The sequence below is a fragment of the Euprymna scolopes genome, chromosome 9 (genome assembly GCF_053919585.1).
Source record: "Euprymna scolopes isolate OS-2025 chromosome 9, ASM5391958v1, whole genome shotgun sequence".
Taxonomy (NCBI): Eukaryota; Metazoa; Mollusca; class Cephalopoda; order Sepiida; family Sepiolidae; genus Euprymna; species Euprymna scolopes.
This window is the reverse complement of record NC_136490.1, coordinates 88,387,367-88,399,957: the sequence shown is the minus strand read 5'-3', so window position 1 is coordinate 88,399,957 and position 12,591 is coordinate 88,387,367.

The following is a 12,591-nucleotide window of genomic DNA, read 5'->3' as shown; positions in this document are numbered from 1 at the left end:
GAACATATGTTTCAATTGGATGATGCTGGTCATTTCACGGTTCGTCATGGAGCTCAGCAGGAAAGAACTCTTGAAGGAAGGTACGAAGCATATATTCTTCTTCTTATATATGAACTGTAATATATTCCCGTGTGATAATTCTGTGATACAACATGACTCAGTTTATACGCCGATATCATATTCCCTGGCTAAACAATAATACGTACGATTTATACGTTTAATAATCTCTCCACCTCTCAATACAATATAACTGTTATAAGATATCATCCACCTCCCAGTATAACGCATAATGAATTTTGGAATATAGTTTTTTGTCATTTATTCTCTATATTACTCTGTAATTACATTGAGCTTCTTAAATAAGGATTAGTATATATTATAAGAAAATATATTTCTACAGAAATATATATATATATATATATATATATCAGAAAAAGCTTATGAAGAGGAATTTACTAATGAAGAAAAAGGATATTCCAAAACCAAATATAAATATAGTTATTTATATTTTAATCCCAACCAAATGAAAAAGCTAAATACATTCACTGATGGTGGTAGAGCGTGGGATAAATAATAAGAAGAACAGAGTTGTAAAGTAGAATTTTACAAAAAAGTTTTTATTATTCGGCAGAATACTCCAAAGTACACTCTTAAAGTATGTTCTTATATATATATATATATATATATATATATATATATATATATATATATATATATAACAAAATTTAAGACAGTAAATTATATTTTTTATGTATATATTGCTCGACAGGATACTCAATTAAGAAATATTAATATTATTTTTGGTATCATATCGAACAATATATTGATGTAAAATATAATATAGTCTTAAATTGCGTTGTACTATGACAAGCTCTATTTCCTATCTTGGTTATATCAAGCTTTTTGATTAGGTCGGGATTATTTTTATTAGGTCGGGATTATTTTTATTCGGTTGGGATTGTTTTTATTCGGTTTGGATTATTAATATTTATACTAGCTTTAAGTTTAAAGAAACTTTTGACTTATAAGCTTAATTTTTACTTCTTGATTAGCTTAAGGAGCAACAATAAAATTACCGATAGAAACCTCTTTTCTCGACCAAAAGAAAACATAAGCTTACTAATCATGATTCATCAAAGTTAATTGCTAAGAAACGTGCACAATACTTACGCCTATAAATATCACACCTGCCCAGTTCTGAATGCTTCGCAAAATACACAAAATTAACAACCTAGTAAAACCGTTCATTTCAGCATTTAATTGCCGTACAATTAAACATATCAAAATGCATAAGTAACTGTATAAAGTCTCTCCATAGGGAAGTAAAATCGCAATTCGAAAATTGCTAACAAACTTAAACATATACAAACAGTGCAAGAAGTGCGACTCTAGTATTCAATGATGTACATTCTATTTTCACACTATTTTTTTGCTTTAACGTATTTACCTACTCGATCTACTGGCATCTAGTACAGTTTGTCAAAGTGTCTCAGTGCTATGAGCACGTTCTAGAAGGTGCATAGAGGCTAGTTTTATATAAATCAAAAGCCAAACGATTATCTGTTTATATTTCTCAAATCATTGGTTCCCTTGGGTTTTGAATGTTGAAATAAACTTAGCATCACGTGACTGTTCAAACATAAAAGTTCTCTCTTTTTTCTTCTTCTTCTTCTTCTCTCTCTCTCTCTCTCTCTCTCTCTCTCTCTCTCTCTGTGTATCTGTCCCTCTATCTATCTATTCCTTTATCTGTCTATTTATCTATCTCTCTATGGATCTATTTATGGATCTTTCTATAAATCTATCTCTGTTGTGGTTCATTTCTTCTCACCCTCATTCCTGTCCACTGCGTCCAAGATAAGCATATGTGCTTAAAACACACTGTCACTGATGTCATGAATTCTGCTCAGATGTGGTCTCATCTCACAATTTAGCCCCCAAGTCACTGTCTCGGTTATCTTCCGCAATTCTTTTGGGGTCAAAGGGTTTTCGATGAATTCAAAATTCCGATTACCAACCGAGCGTAAATCTAGTCGAATTTTTACAGTTTCAGCAAATTTCAGATCACCTCTCTTGACATCGCCAGCGGCAAAGCGGCACAGCGTACCATGGCCCCAGAAGGGGAGAAAGAGGGCGAATCTGTTGTTAAGCGTATTCACGTTATGGGAAAGGCGAGATGATAAAGCAAGGGTCGATCATGTCATTGAAAAGATTCATGGGAGAAAAAAGGGAAAGGTGTGAAAATAAACAAGCCAAGAATTGCTATGCATTCAAATGAGATTGAAGTGGGGTGGATAGAGATGGCGGAAAAGAGGAAGATGATTGCATCTTGTAAATAAAATGGAGACTACTGGAAATAATGTAAAGCATTGTATTCTTTGGGTTATTTGGATTATTCGGGCGACTGTTAACATATTGGACCTTTGTCTCACAACGTTTTGACCGATGTAACCTCTAACCTGGTTTAAGTTCATCTTCCGAGCTCGGCAATCTTTATGCTAAATTTGGGAATGTGTATGGAATTTCAAACATTCAATTTTATTAAGTCCACAGAGATAGCTTGCTCTCGTTTCGTCACCCATGAACGGGTAAAAGTCAAGTAACTCTCAATAAAGATTCTCCAGTGAAACAAGAGGAACCTTAGCAAGGGACTATATTTTGCGAAATTAACATCTAAGATGGGAATGGTAGTCAGAATAATCCAAATGATACAAATTATTAATCTTCATCTACAAAATTTCCGAAACATAAGACCACATTTCATATAATAATGTTTTGCTAATAAAATGAATGCCATAGATAATGTTCATCAATAAATTTAAAATATTTTAGCAATGAGATCCAAATCGTAATAATAATATTTTGCAATAGAAAACAGCTGCTTTCAATTATGATAATATTTTTCAAACGCAGATCCTTTATTGATGATATTCCTAATACATTCATGAAGAAATATTTCCTTTTTACAGCGTATATTTACGAATCTTTTACAGGGTTTGTAATATAATCTAACATTTAAGCTGACAAACCAAATTTTCCTTCTGTCTATCAAATTTTTATTTGTTATTGTTATACTATGTTATTGGTAATATTATAACGTACTTAACTACATAGACTATATCGTTGTAAAATTACTTAGTTCGGCCAAAACAAGAGTCTAAACCGAATTAGTTTAAATGATCTATATTTATAAATATAAATCAGCTTAAATAATAATTCATTTTCAATTGAAAAAATATAATATTTCTCTATCTTATGATTAATAAAACAGAAAAAACTAAAATTACTTCACTGCATCCCGGACAACATCAGGTAGGTACAAATTCACTTACCCCCCTCCTCTCTCTCTCTCTCTCTCTCTCTCTCTCTCTCTCTCTCTCTTTCTCTCTCTCTCTCGTTTCATTTTGCTTTAAAATCCCCGGCCGAACAACAATTGACGGCCAAATTACGCAATAACCTCAGTATCCACTTCGTGTATGTCATCCAAACTTGGTTCGCAGCTAGATTATGATCCAAGGGACGTAAGGTGTTATATAAAGTTGACCTACACCAACTTAAAGCCATAAAAAGTCGCAAAAACTGTTCAAGGCGTTATTAATCATTAAAGTAAGCTTAAATGAAACCCTGCAGAATTTTTTAAATGTAAAACAACTAAAATATGTATGGTGTTACCAATGTTTCGAGATATGTTGTACCATTCCTTCCTCTTATTCAATGATTTTTACCAATTTTCTTTATATTCCACACCTCCTTCAGTTTCTAGCATTTACTAGTCGGATCAGTTACGTACGGTTGAAAAGTCTGAAGAGCCTAAATTTTAATATAGCAATTTTGATGTATTGAAAAATTTATAAAATGAGATTGTCAGTTCGTTGCTCTGAATTCAAATTCAGGCATAAGTGTTTAAAATTGGTTTTAATTGTTCTTTAAATGTAGTAAATTGATAATTTAATGACTCCACAATACTGTAATCATTACAATAAACTTAAAAATAAAATAATTAAAAAATATTATTTCGTATCAACATGCAATATTTCAAAAATATTGCAAAATGTGTTTATCGCTCGAATTATGAGGGTAAAACTTACAAAAACAATTTTAAAAATAATACATGTGCTTGAGCTTCTCCAGACAATATCGTTACTTCTTCAATTTACAATAATTGAGCTTCTCGAGACAATTCTTCAATTTACAATAATTGAGCTTCTCGAGACAATTCTTCAATTTACAATAATTGAGCTTCTCGAGACAATTCTTCAATTTACAATAATTGAGCTTCTCGAGACAATTCTTCAATTTACAATAATTGAGCTTCTCGAGACAATTCTTCAATTTACAATAATTGAGCTTCTCGAGACAATTCTTCAATTTACAATAATTGAGCTTCTCGAGACAATTCTTCAATTTACAATAATTGAGCTTCTCGAGACAATTCTTCAATTTACAATAATTGAGCTTCTCGAGACAATTCTTCAATTTACAATAATTGAGCTTCTCGAGACAATTCTTCAATTTACAATAATTGAGCTTCTCGAGACAATTCTTCAATTTACAATAATTGAGCTTCTCGAGACAATTCTTCAATTTACAATAATCGCTAATAAAAATGTATTAAGATTCTGGTTTGAAAAAAACAAGTATTTTAAGATTTAAAAGAAAAAGAAACGAAAAGACTCCAGCAATGATAGGCTCCTTCCCAAAATTTCAATATTCTTTGTCGTGGCAACCATGTAATGTCAGAGTACCGGGAAAGTTCCAAGATGTTTCCCCTTCCGTTGTTTGTGTTACTGCTAGATAGATAGACATGACAGAAAAGAATAGAAACTAAGATAAATATTTTTCCAGAGATTGAAATAGGCTTATTTATATCTTTAGATGAGAATAGTGATGAAATAACTTAGAGTATCTTATTAAAATTTCATATAATCACACTGAAGCATGCCATGAACCAAAGAAGCATCACACGTATCAGAATTTCTGCGAGGATGAATCGTGGGTCAAAAAAGCAAAAAAAAATTCAATACCTTTTTTTCTAATGTGAATGGAGTGATCGTACAATTCACAGGAGTAGACATAGAGGGCAAAAGAAACTTCATTCAGGTCGCCCCAGGCCCTCTGAAAGAACCTTTCGTCTTGTGAAAAGAAATGTTGAAGAAATTTCTCGGTGCAGAGCCTCTTGCATTGCGACACAAGCTGTTGTCAGTCCCAGAACAAGTGTCTTCACAAACTGGGCAACTATGGTAGAGTTTTGAGAAGGAAACATCTTCTTCGTCCTACCAATATCAAGCGCAGAAAAGATTGAGCTAATATGATGGTGGAGAGACCTATGACTTTTAGACCAATGTCATTTTCTCTGATGCGTCACGATTTTCATTATTTCCTGACAGTGGAAGGGTGTGTGTTGGAGGCTCCCTCAGCAAGAGTTTTACTTTAAAAACTGCAACCAACGCTGAAACACGGAGGTTGTTCGGTTATGGTATGGAGGGCAATTTTGATTGATGGTCGCTCAGACTTTGTGGAGTATGAAGTAAACATCAATTCAGCTAAATATGTTACAATATTACATGAAAGACTCCTACCAATATTCTCAGGTGGTAAAATAAACCATGTTAACTCCCTATTTAAGGAAGGCGTAGCTCTTTGTCACTCTAAAAGTGCGACAGAATATTGGTTGAGCCAAAATGAGATTAATAAACTTCCATGGCCAAGTCAGTTCCCGTATATGAACCCAATTGAAACACCAAAACCTTCTCAAAAAGAAAAAGAATCTATCTTCTAAGCCTGAACTTTTAACATTATTGCATCAGACATGGTAAGAACTTCATCAAGATGATATTCGTCAACTGATGAATGCTATGCCTAGAAGGACCTTAGCATTAAAAACAGAAAAAGGAATGCCAGCCAAGTATTAGTTATTAATTTTATAAACATTTATTTTTTATTTTGTTCTATAAATTTTTATTGAAATAAACTGTTTCCATGGGTGCCTATTTTTTCTGTCATATATATATATATATATATATATATATATATATATATATATATATATATATATATATATATATATATATTCCATGTAAAGTTACCTTGTTGGATTTTTTTAAGTTAAGCAATGTTTGATTTTGATCGGTGAATTACATTTGAATATCATCAATCCCTCGAGAAAAAAATAAATTCTAATCGCTTTCATCATTTATGTTCTACTCAGTCTAACAACTCTTTCAGTCATAAAAAATTACAGAGATTAACAGTTTAAAAATTAAAATTAAAAAATACGCCGACATTTATTGGTACATACTTATTCAAAAATACGTTTTTATAACGGTTAGGATAAAACATGAAGAAGGCTGTAGCATCCACACATTTACAAGTGGAGTCCTAGGTGGTTCAGCTCGAATATTCACAAAAGTCCTGCGACGCAGTTTCAGTTGCATTCACGAAGATAGGATTGATATGACGCTAGGTGCAGCAGATTGACGAATCTTCCCTCTCTTCTTTTCCCAGTGAAAAGGTCATTAAACTTGGTTGTTTTCCTTAAAGTTGACTTGCAAGTAATAATAATAATCGACGCTGACGCTGGTTGTAATTTTCGCATATAATTCACAAGAGAAAAATAAAAAAAATAATTATGTACAGTTTTTCGCAGGAGAAACAAAATTAAAAGAATAAACATGTCGATTATAATTTATCTTTCCAGTAGTTCGATAATATTCTAACGATCCTCTTTTTTTCCTATTGTTATAACCGATTCCTTGATTATCGAACGAGTGCTTTCGTGGGGTGGTGTGAGGCGGTTGGCAGACTCCCTCCGAGTTTAACAGACGCCGAAATTGAGTTCAAAACGCTACTCCAGACTCCAGACTCCAGACTGATTTTTTCTGGTCTGCAGTCCCTTGTATAGAGGGGTGGTGTACATCGGAGAATACATTGGTTTTTCCATCTAGCCAACCCTCGCTCGCTACGTCACACTCTGGTTCGCCCTGATTGGATAATCAGCCACCTCTCTCATACATCCCAATCAGGTAACTTTCCACATAACAAATGTTCCCATCGACGATTTTCTCATGCACCTGACGGCTTCGGCCTTGCCACCAGGTCAACCTCCAGCTCAGACAATCGACTAAATATCTCCATATAATTACTTTTACGGCAATATTATTTCATATATTCGACTTTGTTTTTTCCATTAAAAAGAAAATGTATTTCATATCGGCGGCCATGCTATCTCTCTTTCTAGCTTGCAGGGTTGCCTGCTATTCTCTGCCATTAAAATAAAAAGGCTCTAATTCATCTCTCGCTGACCCCCTTTTGGGACAATTTTAAACCATAGCTCTAATTCAGCTCTCCTTAACCAGCCCCTCTGGGATAGTCTCTTACTATCATGGCTAGTTGGGTCACATTCGCCCCCTTAACTCACCCAGCTTTCGACGGAAATGATTGAGTCTAACGCGTCCACACTCTCGTCCATCCTTGACCCATCGGTGATCGGTTTCACATCTTATTAGGTCCTCGATGAGCAATGTCCAGCGATGTTTCACACTGGTGGATTCGTACTGACTATCTCTTCATCTACCAGTTCAGCATCATCACAAATCATGTACTAATTCTACTAAAGTTATATATTCATGCAAAAAAAGGTTATTGAGTACAATTCACTACAAAAGCACAAAACCGGTTATATGTTCTTCTATATAGTTCATCATAAAAGCAAAATAAAATAATTCAGTTCTAATCGAGGGCCAGCACTTGCCGTCTACTATAGTTTTTCCCCCCTTTGTAGATTATTTCCCCTTGGGCCAGTCCTGCTTATGGGGTTAACACATTTTTTCATTATTAAAAGTTCTTTCTATCTCATTGTCCTTGAAAAACAAATATGTAGTTTGACTAACTATATATGTTTCAATTATCTCCCTGTACCATTGTCTTTTATGGGTTAACACATTTTTTCCAAAATCAAAATGTTCTTCTGATTCATTTATTCAGTCCATGAATGGTATTTGCCTTTTCTTTATCTTTTTATTATTTCTTTTTTTTTCTTTTTTTTTTAATTACCTTAACTTAGTTCTATGGTCTCCCTCTGGAGTTAAAGTTCACGCTGGGTTGTCTCTCGATTTCTTCGCTTATAAAGAAATCATAAAAATATTAAAATCAATTTTAAATACTTCAACATTTCATCTTCGGGTCCTCGGTCATCAGAACATCTTCTTTCACATGGATGGCATTAACATCCGTACCTGCCCTGGCTGGGGTAACATCGATTTTAAGTGCTACAGGCAACCTTGATGGGTTTCTTACTCTAAAGCCTCATAACTTGCTTCACACACATCACGTCACCGCCACCAACATCGCAATCAGAACTAGTATCATGCTTATCTAACTTCCAACGATGATTACCTTATGGAAGCTGACCCATAATGTATTAACATCTTTACTTACTAATTCAAGCTGCGATTTTTCTCAACTTCATACATTATTCAGTTCTCTATTCTCACGTTCTTGGCAATTCGGAGCTTTTAATCTGCCCGTTGCCGCCCTACTAAGCGACTTATGCCAAATCTCCTCCAGGTGTGTTCAGTGGGGTGGGGCTACAGCCAGAGTGATTTAATATAGTCCAGTGGGGTTCATTGGTCCACATCCCGAAGTTCTCCGGACTCACAGTTTTAACCGGGCAGGCATTATTAGTCGCATCATTTTTCGCTTCTTGCGCAACTGCTTGACACTCGGTACCTAAGCGTCTCAACTCCATGGCGTTTTTAACCACACTCTTATGTGTTCAGTTCACACAACTCAGAATTGCTTCATCGACGTCATCTGGATCAATACATATAACTCACGGGACGTATCTCCGAAACAATTCTTCTTCTTTGGATGCATCTGTCTCTATCTCACCGGAGACGTTTCATCTTTCTTCATCAGGATCTATAACGGCCAATTATAGTATCAACACTCCTTCAACTTTCCATAACGTCAAGCCTCGCACTCGTCAGCAACAATGCCCCCTACGTTTGAATCAGTTAATATCGAGAATCTCTCCAGATTGACTTGGACCATAGTTGTCTGTTCCTTTTCTTAATCTTCTAATTATAGTTTAGTTACTTCTTTGGCTATTTTCGTCTCTACCATACCGGAGACATTTCACCAACGACTCACACTGGAATTTTTCAACGATACTTCTTCTCTGAATATCCGCGTCTGTACCTTGCGGAAGACGCTACGTATTTCGTCATACGGGATTTCTTCAATAACACTGTCTCTACCTCACGGGAAATACTTCGTATTTCGTCATACGGAATTTCTTCAACGATACTTCTTCTCTTAATATCCCCGTCTCTACCTTACGTGACGTATTTCGTTATACGGTATTTCTTCAATAATACTTCTTCTCTGAATATGTCCCCACATGGGACTCGCAATGGGCATTTCATAGCCTTAACAGTCTCCTGTCAACGCTTTGCCTATTATAGAAATGACTGCCCTCTTGATCTGTTTTCTAACCCTTCCAACCTTATTAGATAATTACGTTGTAGGGCACACTGGTGTCGTAATAATCGCAACTACACCTCCAAGTGTCTTCATATTCGGACATATTCCTTTGCACCATTAGTACTAGTTAAAAGGCTGCCTAGCCTCATCGAACTTGTCGATTCCTCGTTAATATTCTCCGATTAATATCCCACAGTTTTCCAATCACTCACCATGTCACTTACAGTGTAAATATGTGATTATCACCTCACTCGTTTTCCTAACGGCGACACCATTTTTTTTTTTCATTTTAAGGGCCCCTGTCATCTATGTCTTCATGCGTTACTCTTTTATCTCCAAGACTTAACAGTCACTTTAATTCTCTACATTGTCTTCTGCATGACAATCTAAACCTCCAAGATTTCTTCAAAGTCTAACACTCATCGACAACCTCTCATCTAGAGACGAGCAGAATGAATGTGGTACTTTGGGAACAGTATGGATTTCCAACAGTGTTTAACTTTGTTAGGGCGTTACCTACGCCCAAAGCAAACAGTATCCCATATCATATCAGCCTCTGCTCATTTGTTTCACCGCCATTAGAGTTTTTTTATATAACCTCTCTCCACCTACTGGCTATGCACTGAATTTCATGAATGCTCAACAGCGGAGACATCCAGAGCTCGATCTGCCCCCAACCATCACTGACGCACGGGACCCTTGTCCGAAAATGCCTACATCGGCTAATGCAAGTGGATGTCCAAACTCCACATCCTACACCACCAATCATCGTTCCGATCGTACACCTTGTTGTAAGCACATAACACTATTCATACACTTAGAGTTCGACCCCATCGAAAACTCAGTTAATTTCTCTAAATAAAAAAGAGAACCTACTCCTAGTATATAAGTAATTCTTAAAAGTCATCAAAAACTCGAACTATGGTATCAACACAGTAGAACTCGCAACAATCCACACCATCGGAGCTGGGCAACACCGTATGATCTGCCTGTCACTTTAACCTGTTTAATTGAGAAGATCGAGGGGAGACCTGACCTGCACGCCGTCGCTTGCTGCTAACAGGTAATTCGCCTTTTTCAGTTTCAGCTACCTGCATTCTGTTTTTTTTTTTTCTTCGCCTTTTTCCATTGTTAAAGCAGACTCACTTTCACCGTCATCGCCTCTGCGTTTTCAAAGACAGATTTCACAAACATTCTCGCATTTAGAGTATTCTTTTGGGGTTTTTTTTTTTTCGTTAAAATTCATTTGTTACACAACATTAAATCAAACGCCAATTAATGCCGGCGGTTTCATTTCGCTACGGATCAGTTTTATTATTTATCTTTAACTTTTCAGTTTTATTCCCCTAGAAGTATCAATTCGAAATTTCCAAAATTCTTCAATATATTTTCAAAACAATTCACAGAACATCAATTTAAAATTCTCAATTTCTCTTCAAACAACATCAGCTATTTTTGTTCCGAAGTATCGATTTAAATTTTTAATCTCCTTTCAACATTATTTTCAGTTTAATTCACAGAAATTTCAGTTCAAAATTTCTCCCAGTTTTTCAATTTATTGCCGAGTGCGGGACTGCTCAAAACGTCTATAATGTACACACACACACACACACAAACACACACACACACACACACACACACACACACACACGTATATATATATATATATATATATATATATATATATATATATATATATATATATATATATATTAGTGATGGGACGATGCCAAAATTTTTCCCGATTCCGATTCCGTTCAAAATTTCCGATTTCGATCCGATTCCCGATTCCGATTCCGATTCTTGTAAAATTTATACATATTTAATTAGAGATTTTTTTTGTTTGTTTTTTCGTAAATTTTCAAATTATTACATAAACCCCTGGTTAATGTCCGCGTATATTTTATCTCAAATGTTTGCCTTGTAATTGATTAAAAATTGTAACACAACAAAACATTTATTTTGATTTTAAAACAAAGCTATATTGTACCAGTTCGTATTTACTGTATAACATGCTACTTACATGAATAGTGGAAAATATTCGAAGATTGGTAGGCAAAATAAGAAAACGATGTAAGAACAATATATTTAACAACGCCACTTAGCAAAGCCACATCTCATTGTTACAAACGAATTTCTAAATAATAATATTACTATTATGAAAATCATTTTTAACGTGAGATTGCGTGAGCTTTCTGTGCTTTCTCTCGCAGCTAAATCCCTATTCCAAAATAAAATATTACTTTTATAGATTACGTGTTAGAACATTTTTTTAATTGGCGGAAAGAAAAGCGATCATTTAGAATTTAGAGTGTAAGATCAGTTTCGAATATAAATTTAACGTAAAATGATCATCATTTCTGGCCATCCTAATTCTTTATGGATATTAACTAAAGTGTTTCCCACTAAATTAAGTTCGGTTTCCAACGTTGTAAAACCATGTGTAATCGCTTAAAAAGTAGACACCCTATCCCCAATAAGCGCACATAATTTAAAATTGGTAACACTACAGCTCATGTTACGTTATATTTATTTGTGAAACTGGCCGTCTATTTTAAATTCCTAATCGTTTTATATTAGTGTTGTGTCGATTAATCGGAATCGGGAATCGGATAAATCGGTAATTTTGGGGGTATCGGAATCGGTATTGGAATCGGAAAAATTTGTGCCTAATTTCCGATTCCCAAATCGATTCTTTTAATATTTTTAAAAAGTTCATTTTCAATTGTTTGTACCGATTATAGATATTTCTTTCTTTTAAACTATTAGTAAAACTAAAGAAGATCTAAACTTATTTTATATGCGTAAAATAAACAAAACAAAAATTGAAACTTTGCGAAAATTCGCTAGGTAACCTGTAGAAGAATGCAGTTTATTTTCAAAGTAGCGAAAGAATTGTCTAAAATTAAAGAAATATTTTGCCCAGAAAAATAATATCAAACATTATTGCTAATTAAATGAAAAGTAGAATATAAAAGTGTTGGGTTTTGTCGGTATGTTTGCTGCTCCCTCACTCGGCAATCGGTATTGACAAATATAACAAGCCGTGCATGCATGGTCCCCCTCTATGTGAGGAGGGGGGATCGAATAAAGTGATAAAAAAAGTGATAC